A 16,357-nucleotide genomic window follows, 5' to 3' on the forward strand; every position below is an offset into this window, starting at 1 on the left:
CTGTCATCCAATGGGTAATGGCGATCATGTAACAGTAAAAAAAAGTGTTCGTTTCGTGTCCCCCCACGGATCATATCCGTAAGGGAAGATGAAATTATGTACCTAAGGCCCCCGGATTAATCTGCAGACCTTACCCTGGCTTCTGTGCACGCACCCATCGCTAAAATGGCTGACGCATGTGCAAAAGCCATGGATTGCCAGGATAATTTGAAATCTCCCTGCTTCTAGCTGCCAAGCATAATCGATAGCCTAGAGATTTCACAGGGGGCCCTAGTAAGCGGTCTCTGGCCATGTGATTGCCGTTATCCAATGGATAACGACGATCATGTAAAAGTAAAAAAACGTTAGTTTCCCCTCCTATCACGGATCCGATACATGAGGGGAGGTGAGAGTACTTACCTAAGGCCTCTCTGGCAATGTCCCCAGATGAGATCTTTATCCGCTGACCTTTTCCCAGCTTTGGCGTATGCGCCCCTCTGCAAAATGGCGAATCTGGGGAGGGCCCAGGAAATTTAAAATCTCCTGGTCACATGATGGCCGTTATCCAATGGATAATGGTGATCACGTGAAACGTCCTACCGGAGGCCTCCGCATTTTAACTTTGACATGATCATCCTTCACGGATCTTCCCTGGCTTTTCGCATGCGCCTGCCGGCAAAATGTCAGACTCATACGCGAGAGTTTGGGAGGGCCCATGAAATTTAAAACCTCCTTGCTCCCAGCTACCAAACCTAGCTGAAAGCCTAGAGCAGTGACCAGTGGCCTCGTTGAGCAGTCCCCGCATTCACGGAAAACTGAACGCCAATGGGTGTTCCTTCCATTACAGGCCTAACCATGTGTCCTGTAAGGAGATTGGGGCTACAATGGGTATGTCTCTGAACACAGGAAAAACAGGGAGACCTATTTTGGGGTATAAATCTACATTCATATGTGTGCTGTACAAAAAACTGTTTTTAAAATGACACAATTGCCAAAAAAATGCAAATCATATTTTTTTCTTCTGCTTTGCTTAGATTCATTCAAAAACTGTGGGGTCCGAATACGCAGTACTTGCCTAGATGATTTCGATAAGGAGTCTAGTTTTCAAAATGGGGTCATTTGTGGGGTTTCTCCTTTGTTTTTGTCACTCAAGGGCCCTACAAGTGGGCACTAAGGCCTAAAACACCTTCAAGCAAAATTTTGGTTCTGAATGCCTCCAGCTGCTCCTTTACGTTTGGGCCCTGTTATGCATCTAGAAATAATATTAGGGCCACAACGGGTATGTTTCTGAACAAAGGACAAAGAGGGGTATCCATTTTGGTGCAGACTATCTTTTTCTGGGCACTATAGAGAAAAACACCTGTCTTTAAAATTATTTGTTCTTCATATGAACCTTTGCAATCTTGGCTTGGTGTAGAAAAACAAAATGTTCCTCAAAATGTTAAAGGGGTTGTCCCGCGCCGAAACGTTTTTTTTTTTTTTTCAACCCCCCCCCCCCCCCCCCCGTTCGGCGCGAGACAACCCCGATGCAGGGACGTAAAGAAAGCTTACCGGAGCGCTTACCTTAATCCCCGCGCTCCGGTGACTTCTATACTTACCGGTGAAGATGGCCGCCGGAATCCTCTTCCTCCGTAGACCGCAGCTCTTCTGTGCGGTCCATTGCCGATTCCAGCCTCCTGATTGGCTGGAATCGGCACGTGACGGGGCGGAGCTACACGGAGCCGGCATTCTGCTCCATTGAAGAGAGCAGAAGACCAGGACTGCGCAAGCGCGGCTAATTTGGCCATCGGAGGGCGAAAATTAGTCGGCTCCATGGGAACGAGGACGCCAGCAACGGAGCAGGTAAGTATAAAACTTTTTATAACTTCTGTATGGCTCATAATTAATGCACAATGTACATTACAAAGTGCATTATTATGGCCATACAGAAGTGTATAGACCCACTTGCTGCCGCGGGACAACCCCTTTAATAATTAATGTACATCTCTTAAGGGTTAAAAAAACCTAAAGTTTTTCCAATGTGCTTCCAGAATTAAGTGAACAGATGGAAATCTATACATCTCATCCAAAATGTTTACAATTATGTTTGCACATATTTGACAAATTGCAGTTGAAAATGTGAAAAAAATGACAATTTTTTTCAAAATGTTCCCAATTTTGGCGCTTTTAATTATACACAAATTCTATTGTGAGTAAAATGTTTGGAGGGTTTCTTAGAGATGCTATCCTGGAGGACCTCATGAAAATAGCTGTATAAAAACTCCTGCACATTTGAGGTTTTCTTCATGGGCATGGGTTTATGAGAGATCACTCCTGTTAAACCAACCTGATCAACATCTACACGGAGGTAAGTTCTAGACTGGACCGGGGAGAATCATTGGATCTTGTGGACTTTTCCAGATCATTTGATGCTGTGCCACATAAAAGGTTAGTATATAAAATGTGAATGCTTGGTCTGGGTGAGAATGTGTGTAAAGGGGTAAGTAACTAGTCAGTGATAGAAAGCAGAGGGGGGTTATAAATGGTACATACTCTGATTGGGTCACAGTTACTGGTGCGGTACCACAGAGGTTGGTTTAGGGCCCTATTTTTTTTTAAATATTTATTAACCCCTTAAGTACACTGTCTATTTTGGGCTGAAGGACGCAACGATTTTTGGCGGATTTTCATCTCCATTTTCGAAAGCCATAACTTTTTTATTTTTCTGTCGACGAGGCCGTATGAGGGCTTGTTTTTTGCTTAGCAAACTGTAGCTTCTATTGGTGCCATTTTTGGACTATATCGTAAAATGTTTACTATTTTTTTTATGATAGCAGGGAGAGAAAACGCATCAATTCTACTATAGGTTTTTGAGAGGTTTTCTTACAGCGTTAATCATGCAGCATAAATGACGCAATACATTTTTTTTACTGCTGGCCGGTATGATTACAACAATTCCAAAATTCTTATATTTTTTTTAGGTTTTTCCACTTTTTCGCAATAAAAACTCTTTTTTTGGAAATCATTTTTTTTTCTAAATCACTGCATTCAAAGTCCTATAACTTTTTTATTTTTCCATGAACAGAGCTCTGAGTGGGCTTATTTTTTGCGAGACGACCTGTAGTTTTTATTGCGCTTTTTGGGAGGCAAATGCTAAAAAATTAAGCTTTTTTCCGCGCAGGATAAAAAGCATGTTCAACTTATCGTACACGTCATTATAGATACGACAATACTAAAGATGAGCGAACACACTCGTCCTCGTTTGCTACTCGTTGGAGTATTAGGCTACTTGAGATGCTCGGTACTCGAGACAAACACCACACGGTACTCGAGTCACTTTCACTTCCCTTCCCCGCATGTTTAGCACCATTTGCTAGCCAACAAACATGCGGTGAAGGCATTACCACTTCCTGCTGTGACGTGCCAGCCCTCTGCCCGGCAAAAGCAGTGAGTTGCTGGGCTGATCAGGTTACCGCCGGGTACTTAAACTGGTCCCGCACGCGGCTCGCCTCAGAAGCATGCTGGCAGAGGTTAGGGAAAGTGCTGCTGCTGATATAGGGAAAGTGTTAGAGTAGGATCCTGTCTTCAAGAACCCCAACGGTCCTTCTTAGAGCTACTCCTTATCGTGTGCATTACTGTTGTGGCAGGCTGGGAGCAGTAGTGCACCTTTTTTTTTTTTTTTTTTTTTAAAGCATCTAGCCCTGTGCAGAGCATTACAGCTATACCATTCTCAGTGTGCAGTGCATTAGGCAGAGGTTAGGGAAAGAGCTGCTGCGATAGGAAAAGTGTTACAGTCGGGATCCTCTCTTCAAGAACCCCAAGGGTCCTTCTTAGAGCTACTCCTCGTTGTGTGCATTACAGTTGTGGCTGGCTGGGAGCAGTAGTGCACCTACTTTTTTTTCTGAAGCATCTAGCCCTGTGCAGAGCACTACAGTACTGTAATATTTCCTGGGCCACTGCAAACCATTTCATTTATACCATTCTATGTCTGCAGTCTGTTAGGCAGAGGTGTCACCGCGAAACAATACTCTACTCAATCCATCCTGACCCCCACACAACACATACAGCTCTACTCTATCCCTCCTGATCTCCACACATCACACACAGCTCTACTCCATCCATCCTGATCCCCACACATCACACACACAGCTCTACTCCATCCATCCTGATCCCCACACATCACACACACAGCTCTACTCTATCCCTCCTGATCTCCACACATCACACACAGCTCTACTCCATCCATCCTGATCCCCACACATCACACACAGCTCTACTCCATCCATCCTGATCCCCACACATCACACACACAGCTCTACTCCATCCATCCTGATCCCCCACACATCACACACACAGCTCTACTCCATCCATCCTGATCCCCCACACATCTCACACACACGGCTCTACTCCATCCATCCTGATCCCCCACACATCACACACAGCTCTACTCCATCCATCCTGATCCCCACACATCAAACACACAGCTCTACTCCATCCATCCTGATCCCCCACACATCACACACACGGCTCTACTCCATCCATCCTGATCCCCCACACATCACACACACAGCTCTACTCCATCCATCCTGATCCCCCACACATCACACACAGCTCTACTCCATCCATCCTGATCCCCACACATCACACACACAGCTCTACTCCATCCATCCTGATCCCCCACACATCACACACACGGCTCTACTCCATCCATCCTGATCCCCCACACATCACACACACGGCTCTACTCCATCCATCCTGACCCCCACACAACACATACAGCTCTACTCTATCCCTCCTGATCCCCCACACATCACACACAGCTCTACTCCATCCATCCTGATCCCCCACACATCACACACACAGCTCTACTCCATCCATCCTGATCCCCCACACATCACACACAGCTCTACTCCATCCATCCTGATCCCCACACATCACACACACAGCTTTACTCCATCTATCCTGATCCCCCACACATCACACACACACAGCTCTACTCCATCCATCCTGATCCCCCACACATCACACACAGCCCTATTCCATCCATCCTGATCCCCACACATCACACACAGCTCTATTCCATCCATCCTGATCCCCCACACATCACACACACAGCTCTACTCTATCCATCCTGATCCCCCACACATCACACACACAGCTCTACTCCAGCCATCCTGATCCCCCACACATCACACACACAGCTCTACTCCATCTATCCTGATCCCCCCCACACATCACACACACAGCTCTACTCCATCCATCCTGATCCCCCCCACACATCACACACACAGCCCTACTCCATCCATCCTGATCCCCCCACACATCACACACACAGCTCTACTCCATCCAGATCCCCCCCACATCACACACAGCTCTACTCCATCCATCCTGATCCCCCGCACATCACACACAGTTCTACTCCAGCCATCCTGATCCCCCACACATCACACACAGCTCTACTCCAGCCATCCTGATCCCCACACATCACACACACAGCTCTACTCCATCCATCCTGATCCCCCACACATCATACACGCAGCTCTACTCCAGCCATCCTGATCCCCCACACATCACACACGCAGCTCTACTCCATCCATCCTGATCCCCACACATCACACACACAGCTCTACTCCATCCAACCTGATCCCCACACATCACACACACAGCTCTACTCCATCCAACCTGATCCCCACACATCACACACACAGCTCTACTCCATCCAACCTGATCCCCACACATCACACACACACAGCTCTACTCCATCCATCCTGATCCCCCACACATCACACACAGCTCTACTTCATCCAACCTGATCCCCACACATCACACACACACAGCTCTACTCCATCCATCCTGATCCCCCACACATCACACACAGCTCTACTCCATCCATCCTGATCCCCCACACATCACACACAGCTCTACTCCATCCATCCTGATCCCACACATCACACACAGCTCTACTCCATCCATCCTGATCCCCCACACATCACACACAGCTCTACTCCATCCATCCTGATCCCACACATCACACACAGCTCTACTCCATCCATCCTGATCCCCCACACATCACACACACAGCTCTACTCCATCCATCCTGATCCCCCACACATCACACACACAGCTCTACTCCATCCATCCTGATCCCCACACATCACACACACAGCTCTACTCAATCCATCCTGATCCCCCACACATCACACACAGAGCTCTACTCCATCCATCCTGATGCCCACACATCACACACACAGCTCTAGTCCATCCATCCTGATCCCCACACATCACACACAGCTCTACTCCAGCCATCCTGATCCCCCACACATCACACACGCAGCTCTACTCCATCCATCCTGATCCCCCACACATCACACACACAGCTCTACTCCAGCCATCCTGATCCCCCACACATCACACACGCAGCTCTACTCCAGCCATCCTGATCCCCCACACATCACACACGCAGCTCTACTCCAGCCATCCTGATCCCCCACACATCACACACAGCTCTACTCCATCCATCCTGATCCCCCCACACATCACACACACAGCTCTCCTCCATCCATCCTGATCCCCACACATCACACACAGCTCTACTCCATCCATTCTGATCCCCACACATCACACACACAGCTCTACTCCATCCATTCTGATCCCCACACATCACACACACAGCTCTACTCCATCCATCCTGATCCCCACACATCACACACACAGCTCTACTCCATCCATCCTGATCCCCCACACATCACACACACAGCTCTACTCCATCCATCCTGATCCCCCACACATCACACACACAGCTCTACTCCATCCATCCTGATCCCCACACATCACACACACAGCTCTACTCCATCCATCCTGATCCCCCACACATCACACACAGCTCTACTCCATCCATCCTGAACCCCCACACATCACACACACAGCTCTACTCCATCTATCCTGATCCCCACACATCACACACACAGCTCTACTCCATCCATCCTGATCCCCACACATCACACACACAGCTCTACTCCATCCATTCTGATCCCCACACATCACACACACAGCTCTACTCCATCCATTCTGATCCCCACACATCACACACACAGCTCTACTCCATCCATTCTGATCCCCACACATCACACACACAGCTCTACTCCATCCATCCTGATCCCCACACATCACACACACAGCTCTACTCCATCCATCCTGATCCCCCACACATCACACACACAGCTCTACTCCATCCATCCTGATCCCCCACACATCACACACAGCTCTCCTCCATCCATCCTGATCCCCCACACATCACACACAGCTCTACTCCATCCATCCTGATCCCCCACACATCACACACACAGCTCCCCTCCATCCATCCTGATCCCTCACACATCACACACACAGCTCTACTCCATCCATCCTGATCCCCACACATCACACACACAGCTCTACTCCATCCATCCTGATCCCCACACATCACACACAGCTCTAATCCATCCATCCTGATCCCCACACATCACACACACAGCTCTACTCCATCCATCCTGATCCCCACACATCACACACAGCTCTACTCCATCCATCCTGATCCCCACACATCACACACACAGCTCTACTCCATCCATCCTGATCCCCCACACATCACACACACAGCTCCCCTCCATCCATCCTGATCCCTCACACATCACACACACAGCTCTACTCCATCCATCCTGATCCCCACACATCACACACACAGCTCTACTCCATCCATCCTGATCCCCACACATCACACACAGCTCTAATCCATCCATCCTGATCCCCACACATCACACACACAGCTCTACTCCATCCATCCTGATCCCCACACATCACACACACAGCTCTACTCCATCCATCCTGATCCCCACACATCACACACACAGCTCTAATCCATCCATCCTGATCCCCACACATCACACATACAGCTCTACTCCATCCATCCTGATCCCCACACATCACACACACAGCTCTACTCCATCCATCCTGATCCCCACACATCACACACAGCTGTACTCCATCCATCCTGATCCCCACACATCACACACAGCTCTACTCCATCCATCCTGATCCCCCACACATCACACACAGCTCATTCAGTTGGGATCACAACCAGAACATCAGTATCCTGCATACACTGGCCAGCCCCTGGTCATGTGATCCTTGACTCCTCCCACACAGGTGATTGATCACATGACGGTGACCTCATCACAGGTCCTGGAAGCACCCTTCAGCTGTCTGGCTCTGCAGGCCTTTGTGTCCCCCTATGTGAGGTTAGTGGGGGAGGAAAAGATTAACTGCTTCAGGACCACTTGGGTAGGTGAGGATTAACCCCTTCAGGTACCACTGGAGGAAGGCAGGATTAACCCCTTCAGGATTTATATCCGTCCCAGAACCTCTGACCAGCGTCCTGTTCTTAAACCTGCTTTTTTACGTGAGTGTGATTGTTTATGTGAATGTAATGCTTCACATCGCGATACGTGCGAAAATGAGAAGTGAACATCATGTTTCAACAGGGTTCATCATCGCAGTCACGTGACCCCCTGCCGGCATGCGATTACAGCGCGAGGCTTTACTGACACATCGGAAATAACGGAGGAGAGTCTCACCGACCTGCAGAAGTACAGAACGCGCAGCAGTTGTTGTCGCAGCGTCGCTACAAGAGATAAATCGCCGTATAACCGCCGCGCCATAAATAACGGCTTCTGTTTCCGTGTCAGTTCTGTCCTCGTTGAGCGCACATAATCCGCCGTGTAAATCCGCCGGGCGCTGCGGTGATATTAGAGGAACGTCACTTCTCTTACTTGTAGGTTTAGATGTTTTTGTCCCCATAAATATATTTGGCGCAGAACTTTAACCCCTTAGAGCCCTCTTACACCGCGCGATTATCATTCAGGCTGTCGCTGGATCGCGGGGATCTGTTCAGAGTAAATGGCGGCAGCGACAGAACGGCGAACGATTAATTCATCATTCAGGTTCTACAGACAGAAATATCAGCCGCCGACCGTCCCGCGTGCGCGATGAGCGACGCCTGTTCACTGGGAATGGAGGCGGGCGGGACGACCCCCAGCGCTCCGCCACCCCTCACTGAGTGATACGTCTACGAGAAGCACGATTATCACTGCGACGGATGGCGGTACTGAAGCTCCAACAGTCGTCCGTGTAAAAGGCCCCTCAGTGACGCGACTAATTTATACGGCAGCGAACGAGGATGTGTTTATTATAGCCGATTTGTATCTTTAGTGGCCCCATTCAGGATTTACAGACAATATGGGCTTCACACAGAAGGAAGTGTATTCATGTGCGGATTTGCGCGATCAGCGTTGACCTTTTGCCTGCGTGCATAGTTTACTGTATATTTTGCGCACGCTCGCTCTGTGAATTTGCGCACAGAAGAAAAACAAGCAAGCGCACTTCCATTGATTTTAATGGCAAATTAAGTTTAATTAGTTTAACAACTACTATTTTCGTGCGCAATTCGCACACAAATAGGGCCCGCTGCGTATTTACTTTTGAGAATGAAATGCGGAAACAAGATATGCTCGTGTGAACAAGCGCATTGAAATCAGTGGTTTCCATTCACTGCGTTTTCTTGCACAGATTTTGTACACATAATGCGCAGCGCAAATGAGTTCGTGTGAATTAGCCCTAATTAATGAAAATTCTGCTATTTTACGCGGGACGACCTTTTTGGCGCAGATCCCCGACACGTCATCCCAGGGATAATCGCTGCTGTGCTTTTACACCAGAACAATCATCATTAGTGAAAGGAGGCGGAGCCTACGGGATCCAATCACAGCAGGCCGTCGTTCAGAAGTTATAACTGCCTGTCTACATGGGCCGATCCGTCAGTCAGTTATTTCCTCGCAGAGACTGACGGACAAACGAGAAGCGAACAAATTATCCTTCGCCTTTCAGTCGGTCGGCGTTTACACTGAGCGATAATCGTACGGATTCCCGCTGGATGGGAGGATCTGAATTATTTATCATCCCTCAGGGTACTGCGGCTCGTAGACTGCTGGGCAAAGTCCTGTATTACATCACACTGTATGAGTGATCAAACGATCGCGAGTTCAAGATCCCCTCGGGGGGCTAAAACAAAATCTAAAAATACGGAAAGAAAACATTTTTTTATAATTGCAAAAAATGCAAAAAAATAAAGAAAGTAATAGTTTAACCCTTTCCAGTCCACTGTCTGACGTCTAAAGACATTCTGATTGAAGGCTGTACAGCTCCGATGTCGGAAGACGTCCGGTAGAGTATTCTTACTGTATATTACTGGCCACTCTGTTGTCGGGGGCCTCTCCAGCATGTCCCATATCGTAGTCCTGGCTCTAGCCAGCAGGTGGCGCCATTGTATAATGGCAGAAAGATAAAGCCCCCTAGAAACCCCCTAATCCAAAATTGGATTGCAGAGGGTTAAGAAACGCCCTCTTCCCACATAAAAGTAAATAAATAAAAGTATGTTTACCATTGCTGCATCCGTCAGAGTCCGATCTTACAAAGTAATTATTTTTCTCGTATAGTGAACGTTGTCAGAAAAAATAATGCAAAATGCCAAAAATGCGCATCTTTGGTTGGTCACACCATAAAAAAAAAAAGAAAATTATTTAATAGTGATTAGAGATGAGCAAACCTACTCGGCCACGCCCCTTTTTCGCCCGAGCGCCACGATTTTCGAGTACTTCCATACGCAGGCGAAAAGATTTGGGGGGTGCCGTGGGTGAGTGGGGGGTTGCAGCGGGGAGTGGGGGGTTGCAGCAGGGAGTGGGGGGGAGAGGGAGAGAGGGCTTCCCCCTGTTCCCCGCTGCTACCCCCGCTCCGCCACGCCTCCCCCCGCCCCCCGGCGCCCCCGAATCTTTTCACCCGAGTACGGAAGTACTCGAAAATCACGGTGCTCAATCGAGTAATTACTCGAAACGAGTAGGTTCGCTCATCTCTAATAGTGATCAAAAAGCCACTCGAACTCCAAAATGATACTAATTGAAGCTACAGGAGGCCAGAAAAATAAAAAGTTCTGGCCGTCAGAAAATAGTGTTGTTTTTTTCCAAAGATATTTTATTTTTTAAAAGCAGTACAGCAAAAGTAGAACAATATAAATCTGGTGCCGCCGTAATCATACTGACCCGTGGAATCAAGTTATGATGTCTTACTTGCTGCTTTGCACACGCCGTAGAAGCGATGAATATGTGATGAAAAAGGAGGAATCGCGCCGCTACTAGAGTAGATCCAGAGTAATAAAGATAATTACTTGGCACTACAGAGTCCTTCGTCAGGCCGCATTATAGAAACAGGGATACAAGGGGCATTTACTGATCACATGACTGGATATAGGCCCCTATTAAGCATCGTCAAAAACATTACCCAAAAATCGCGACCATCTGAAGCGTTGGATTCCAAAAATATATATTTATATTATATTTCATATTCCAAATAGATTCCAGATATTGAAACAGACGGAATGTTTCTGGATATACAATGTAAATATTTCCCTATGGACTTAATGAACTAATTATGACCTCTTGATAAATATATAGAATTATTATCAATGATCATTTACTATTTGTTTTCGCTTATTATTCTGTATTATTTTGCTGCTTATTGTTATGGTTAATATTGATATCCAGTCATGGGGTCAAGGCAGAGCGATGAAGCAATACAACGATGTAATGAGTGTGTCCAGGTCTAGAAGCGTCCTGACGATGTGCCGTGTATTTAGTACATGAATATGTTTCTGTTTAGATGAGAAGTATCTAGATTCTTGTGTATGTGTGTGCTCCACTCCTTTTGGTGGAGGATTACGGGCACAATAAGTCCCCTCTCCTTTCTCTGCAGACGCCTCACCTTCAGCGCGGCTCAGTGGATCTTGCGGTTTTCTCTGTATCAGGGGCGTAACTATAGGGGGTGGAGGGGATGCGGTTGCACCCGGGCCCAGGAGCCTTAGGGGGCCCATAAGGCCTCTCTTCTCCATATAAGGAGCCCAGTACTATGAATAAAGCATTATAGTTGGGGGCCCTGTTACAGGTTTTGCATTGGGGCCTAGAAGCTTCAAGTTATGCCTCTGTGCAGCATGGTTTAGGTATGGGTACGGGTACAGATACAGATAGAGGGGGGCCCCAGCTCACCTTTTGCATCAGGGCCCCTGAGCCTTTAGTTATGCCCCTGCTCTGTATGTATTGTTTGTGTTGTGAGTGTTTGGGATGCAGCTGTCTGTGATGTGCTTGTCTTATGTCTGTTGTGGTGGATTGTTCTGTCTGTGACTATCGCTCTGTCGTTGTACAACTTGTGTGTGCAGTTTTCTAGGATTCTGATGGTGTATTTGTAGAGTAGGATATGAGTGTCTGATAGTTGGTGCTCGTCTACAAGTTCCTGGTGGATTAGATTTGCTATTTGATTATGGCTGGCTCACACTGGCTGATTCCAATTGCGTATACTTTCGCTTTTTCGCTCACACTTGTATGAATTGATTATACCGTAAACGCAGGAAATTTTGCAGCATGCTCTATTTTTCTGCGGACTCCGCACGGACGGACACCATTGACCCTATTGTCGTAGCTTATCGCTTAATGATGGCACAGGAGATACAAACGTCCAAGCAAAAACTGAACTGCGCACGGCCAACGGTAAGCTGCCATGATTATCTGCAATACAAATTATTCTGGTACGCAGCCAGGCTCACAGCCGGAATCCACTGCTGGCATTCTGCATGCAGAATCCAGTCCAGCCATCTGAAAACGGCCTTAGGGCTTATTCAGACCACCGTATATGGGCCAGGTATTCATGCCTGTTTCTTCGAAGAGGTTACCTCGAGCCCGCCAGCAGTGTGAAGGCAGTTTTGTCAATGTGATCCCGTCTGAGGTCAAAGGCATTCCGACCATTGAGCTCCTTCTTGGCCAAGGATTGCTTAATGATGTCAGTGTGTTGTGTAACGTCTGTGTGGGGGGTCTTTCAACGGAGACCAGTGCTGATGTTGCCTGAGTCCAAATTCAAAGGAAAGCTATAGCAGGTACTCGAGGAGAACCATAAGAAGCCACTATACACACAGCCTAGTGAATCAAATGAGTTCTGCTTTATTAGGAGAAGCACACAGCTTATATAGGCCGTCGCCCGCACAGGGTGCAACTTTGAAGAATTACTTAATCAGGTGACTAGTTTGAGAAACAGAATATTAGCACATTCCATTCTTGCAAAAACTACTTATCTTGAAAAAGCACATCTGCTGCGTTCCGGTGCATCCGGCCACAAACAGTCAGTAAGCCCAGCCACAAACTGTCAGTAAGGAAACTTATCTGGTGCAAGGCCCGGACTAAAATGAGGAACTTCTAAGTCCCTCTTCTTATGTTACTCAGAAACAAGATTAACCCTTAACATCTGGATTACAGGACTGTAATTAGTGGTGTGTTGTGTAATGTCTGGATTACAGGACTGTAATTAGTGGTGGGTTGTGTAATGTCTGGATTACAGGACTGTAATTAGTGGTGGGTTGTGTAATGTCTGGATTACAGGACTGTAATTAGTGGCGGGTTGTGTAACATCTGGATTACAGGACTATAATCAGTGGTGGGTTCTGTAATGTCTGGATTACAGGACTGTAATTAGTGGTGGGTTGTGTAATGTCTGGATTACAGGACTGTAATTAGTGGTGGGTTGTGTAATGTCTGGATTACAGGACTGTAATTAGTGGCGTGTTGGGTAACATCTGGATTACAGGTCTGTAATTAGTGGCGTGTTGTGTAACATCTGGATTACAGGACTGTAATTAGTGGCGGGTTGTGTAATGTCTGGATTACAGGACTGTAATTAGTGGTGGGTTCTGTAATGTCTGGATTACCGGACTGTAATTAGTGGCGTGTTGTGTAACATTTGGATAACAAGACTGTAATTAGTGGCGTGTTGTGTAACATCTGGATTACAGGACTGTAATTAGTGGTGGGTTGTGTAACGTCTGGATTACAGGACTGTAATTAGTGGTGGGTTGTGTAATGTCTGGATTACAGGACTGTAATTAGTGGCGTGTTGTGTAACGTCTGGATTACAGGACTGTAATTAGTGGCGGGTTGTGTAACGTCTGGATAATGGGACTGTAATTAGTGGTGTGTTGTGTAACGTCTTGATTACAGGACTGTAATTAGTGGCGTGTTGTGTAACATCTGGATTACAGGACTGTAATTAGTGGCGTGTTGTGTAACGTCTGGATTACAGGACTGTAATTAGTGGTGGGTTGTGTAACGTCTGGATTACAGGACTGTAATTAGTGGTGGGTTGTGTAATGTCTGGATTACAGGACTGTAATTAGTGGCGTGTTGTGTAACGTCTGGATTACAGGACTGTAATTAGTGGCGGGTTGTGTAACGTCTGGATAATGGGACTGTAATTAGTGGTGTGTTGTGTAACGTCTTGATTACAGGACTGTAATTAGTGGCGTGTTGTGTAACATCTGGATTACAGGACTGTAATTAGTGGCGTGTTGTGTAACGTCTGGATTACAGGACTCTAATTAGTGGCGTGTTGTGTAACGTCTGGATTACAGGACTGTAATTAGTGGTGGGTTCTATAATGTCTGGATTATGGGACTGTAATTAGTGGCGTGTTGGGTAACGTCTGGGTTCTGTAATGTCTGGATTACAGGATGTTGTTGCAGACTTTGGTGGTGGTTTAGGCTTAGTCAGTGCTGTTCTTTGTGTCCGGGGGAACAACTCCAAAGCAGTAAGTGTGCGCCACGATGGCATCTGTACCTGTAGTTTAGATTGTGTGTTTGGTGTTTCGGTGTTCTTACAATGGAGTTTATTCTGTTGTTGTACGCTTTAGATATTGGTTTTATTTCCGCACGTTCTGTACGTTTGGCCCGCTGGAAACCTAAATACTTGTAGATCTCCCATCTTCCATGGATTCAGTAATGTCTCCATTTAGTGTGTTACATTTGTCACGCCCAACTCCATGTGTATGTCATTGGGAAATGCATAATATTTAACACCTTCCCGCGCCAGTACATACATTTATGTTCTGGATCATCGGGGTATGTATGAAGAGAGATCGCGGGGTGAGCCCTCTTCAAACAGCACGGGCATCAGCTGTTTATTACAGCTGACACCTGCGGGCAATAGCTGCAATCGGCTGCACAGCTGACTGCGGCTATTAACCCTTTAAATGCCGCTGTCAATTCTGACAGTAGCATTTAAATCCCCCGATGTTCGGGGGTCCCGTACGCCCCCCTTGTGAGATCGCAGGTAGCTATACAAGTGTCATGGCAGCCGGGGCCTTCTGAAAGGCCCCAGGGCTGCCTTAACAGACCGCCTATTAACCGTCCCTGTGGGGTGGCTTGATAAACTGCCTGTCAAATCGCAGTATGACGTAAGGCTATAGCCTTACCTCATACTGCAGGAGCAATCAAAGCACCGTATGTTGTGGTCCCCCAGGGGGGCATAAAAAAAAAGTTAAAATAAGAGCAATAAAGTTTTTATTACTTATAAAAAAAGGGATAAAAATTTAAATCACCCCCCCATCTGATATAGCCGCAGTTGTAAATTTCCGATCTATCAAAGTAGTTCATTATTTACCCCGCACGGTGAACGTCGTCTGAAAAAAAAGATAAAGAATGCCAGAAATACACTTTTTCAGTCACCCTGTCTCCCAGAGAAAATGCAATGAAAAGCAATGAAAAAGCTGTATGTATTCCGAATTGGCAGTAACGTAAACTACAGGACATCCTGCAAAAAATGAGCCCTCACTCAACTACGTCGACATAAAAATAAAAAAGTTATTGCGCACAGAAGATGGCGGCAAAAAATAATTGAAAAAAGAAATTAAATGTCTGAAGAAAAAAAAAGAGTAGTACAGTAAAAAAAAGCCTATACACGTTTGCTATCGTAGTAATCGTACTGACCCATAGAATAAAGTTATCAGGTCATTTTTGTTGCAGTTTGTGCGCCGTAGAAACAAGACGCACCAAAAGATGGTGGAATGTCATTTTTTATTCATTTTACTCCACTAATAATTTTTTAAATGTTTTTCACTACATTATATGGTACTTTAAATAGCAGCATTAAAGAATACAACTCATCCTGCAAAAAACAAATCCGCATGCAGCAACTTCGATGGATAAATAAAGGAGTTATGATTTTTTTAAAGGGGTCAGGAAAAAGCGAAAATGAAAAAAAGGGGTCCGTGTCATTAAGAGGTTAATGGTGATTTAGTTGTGCTTGTGTGGAAGTGTAAAGTTTTATGCCGTCCATGTACATGAGGTGTGATCATGTGAACTGTGAGGTTTTGCTGTGCTTCATATTGTATCCGGAATTTCTCTTGTTTAATATGTTGGATTACGGCTTTAAGGCTGAACAGAACCACCGCGGCCTCAAGGAGTCTCCTTGGAAGATTCCCCGCCTAATGTGTATTTGGT

The 16,357-nt window shown here is 46.6% G+C and overlaps 1 pseudogene; it reads left to right on the top strand.

Moving 5' to 3' along the window:
* Positions 1-8,183: 8,183 nt before the first annotated feature.
* Positions 8,184-16,357, top strand: part of LOC136629225 (zinc finger protein 585A-like) — a 130,965-nt pseudogene continuing 122,791 nt past the window's right edge.

The sequence above is a fragment of the Eleutherodactylus coqui genome, chromosome 5, assembly GCF_035609145.1.
Source record: "Eleutherodactylus coqui strain aEleCoq1 chromosome 5, aEleCoq1.hap1, whole genome shotgun sequence".
Lineage (NCBI taxonomy): Eukaryota > Metazoa > Chordata > Amphibia > Anura > Eleutherodactylidae > Eleutherodactylus > Eleutherodactylus coqui.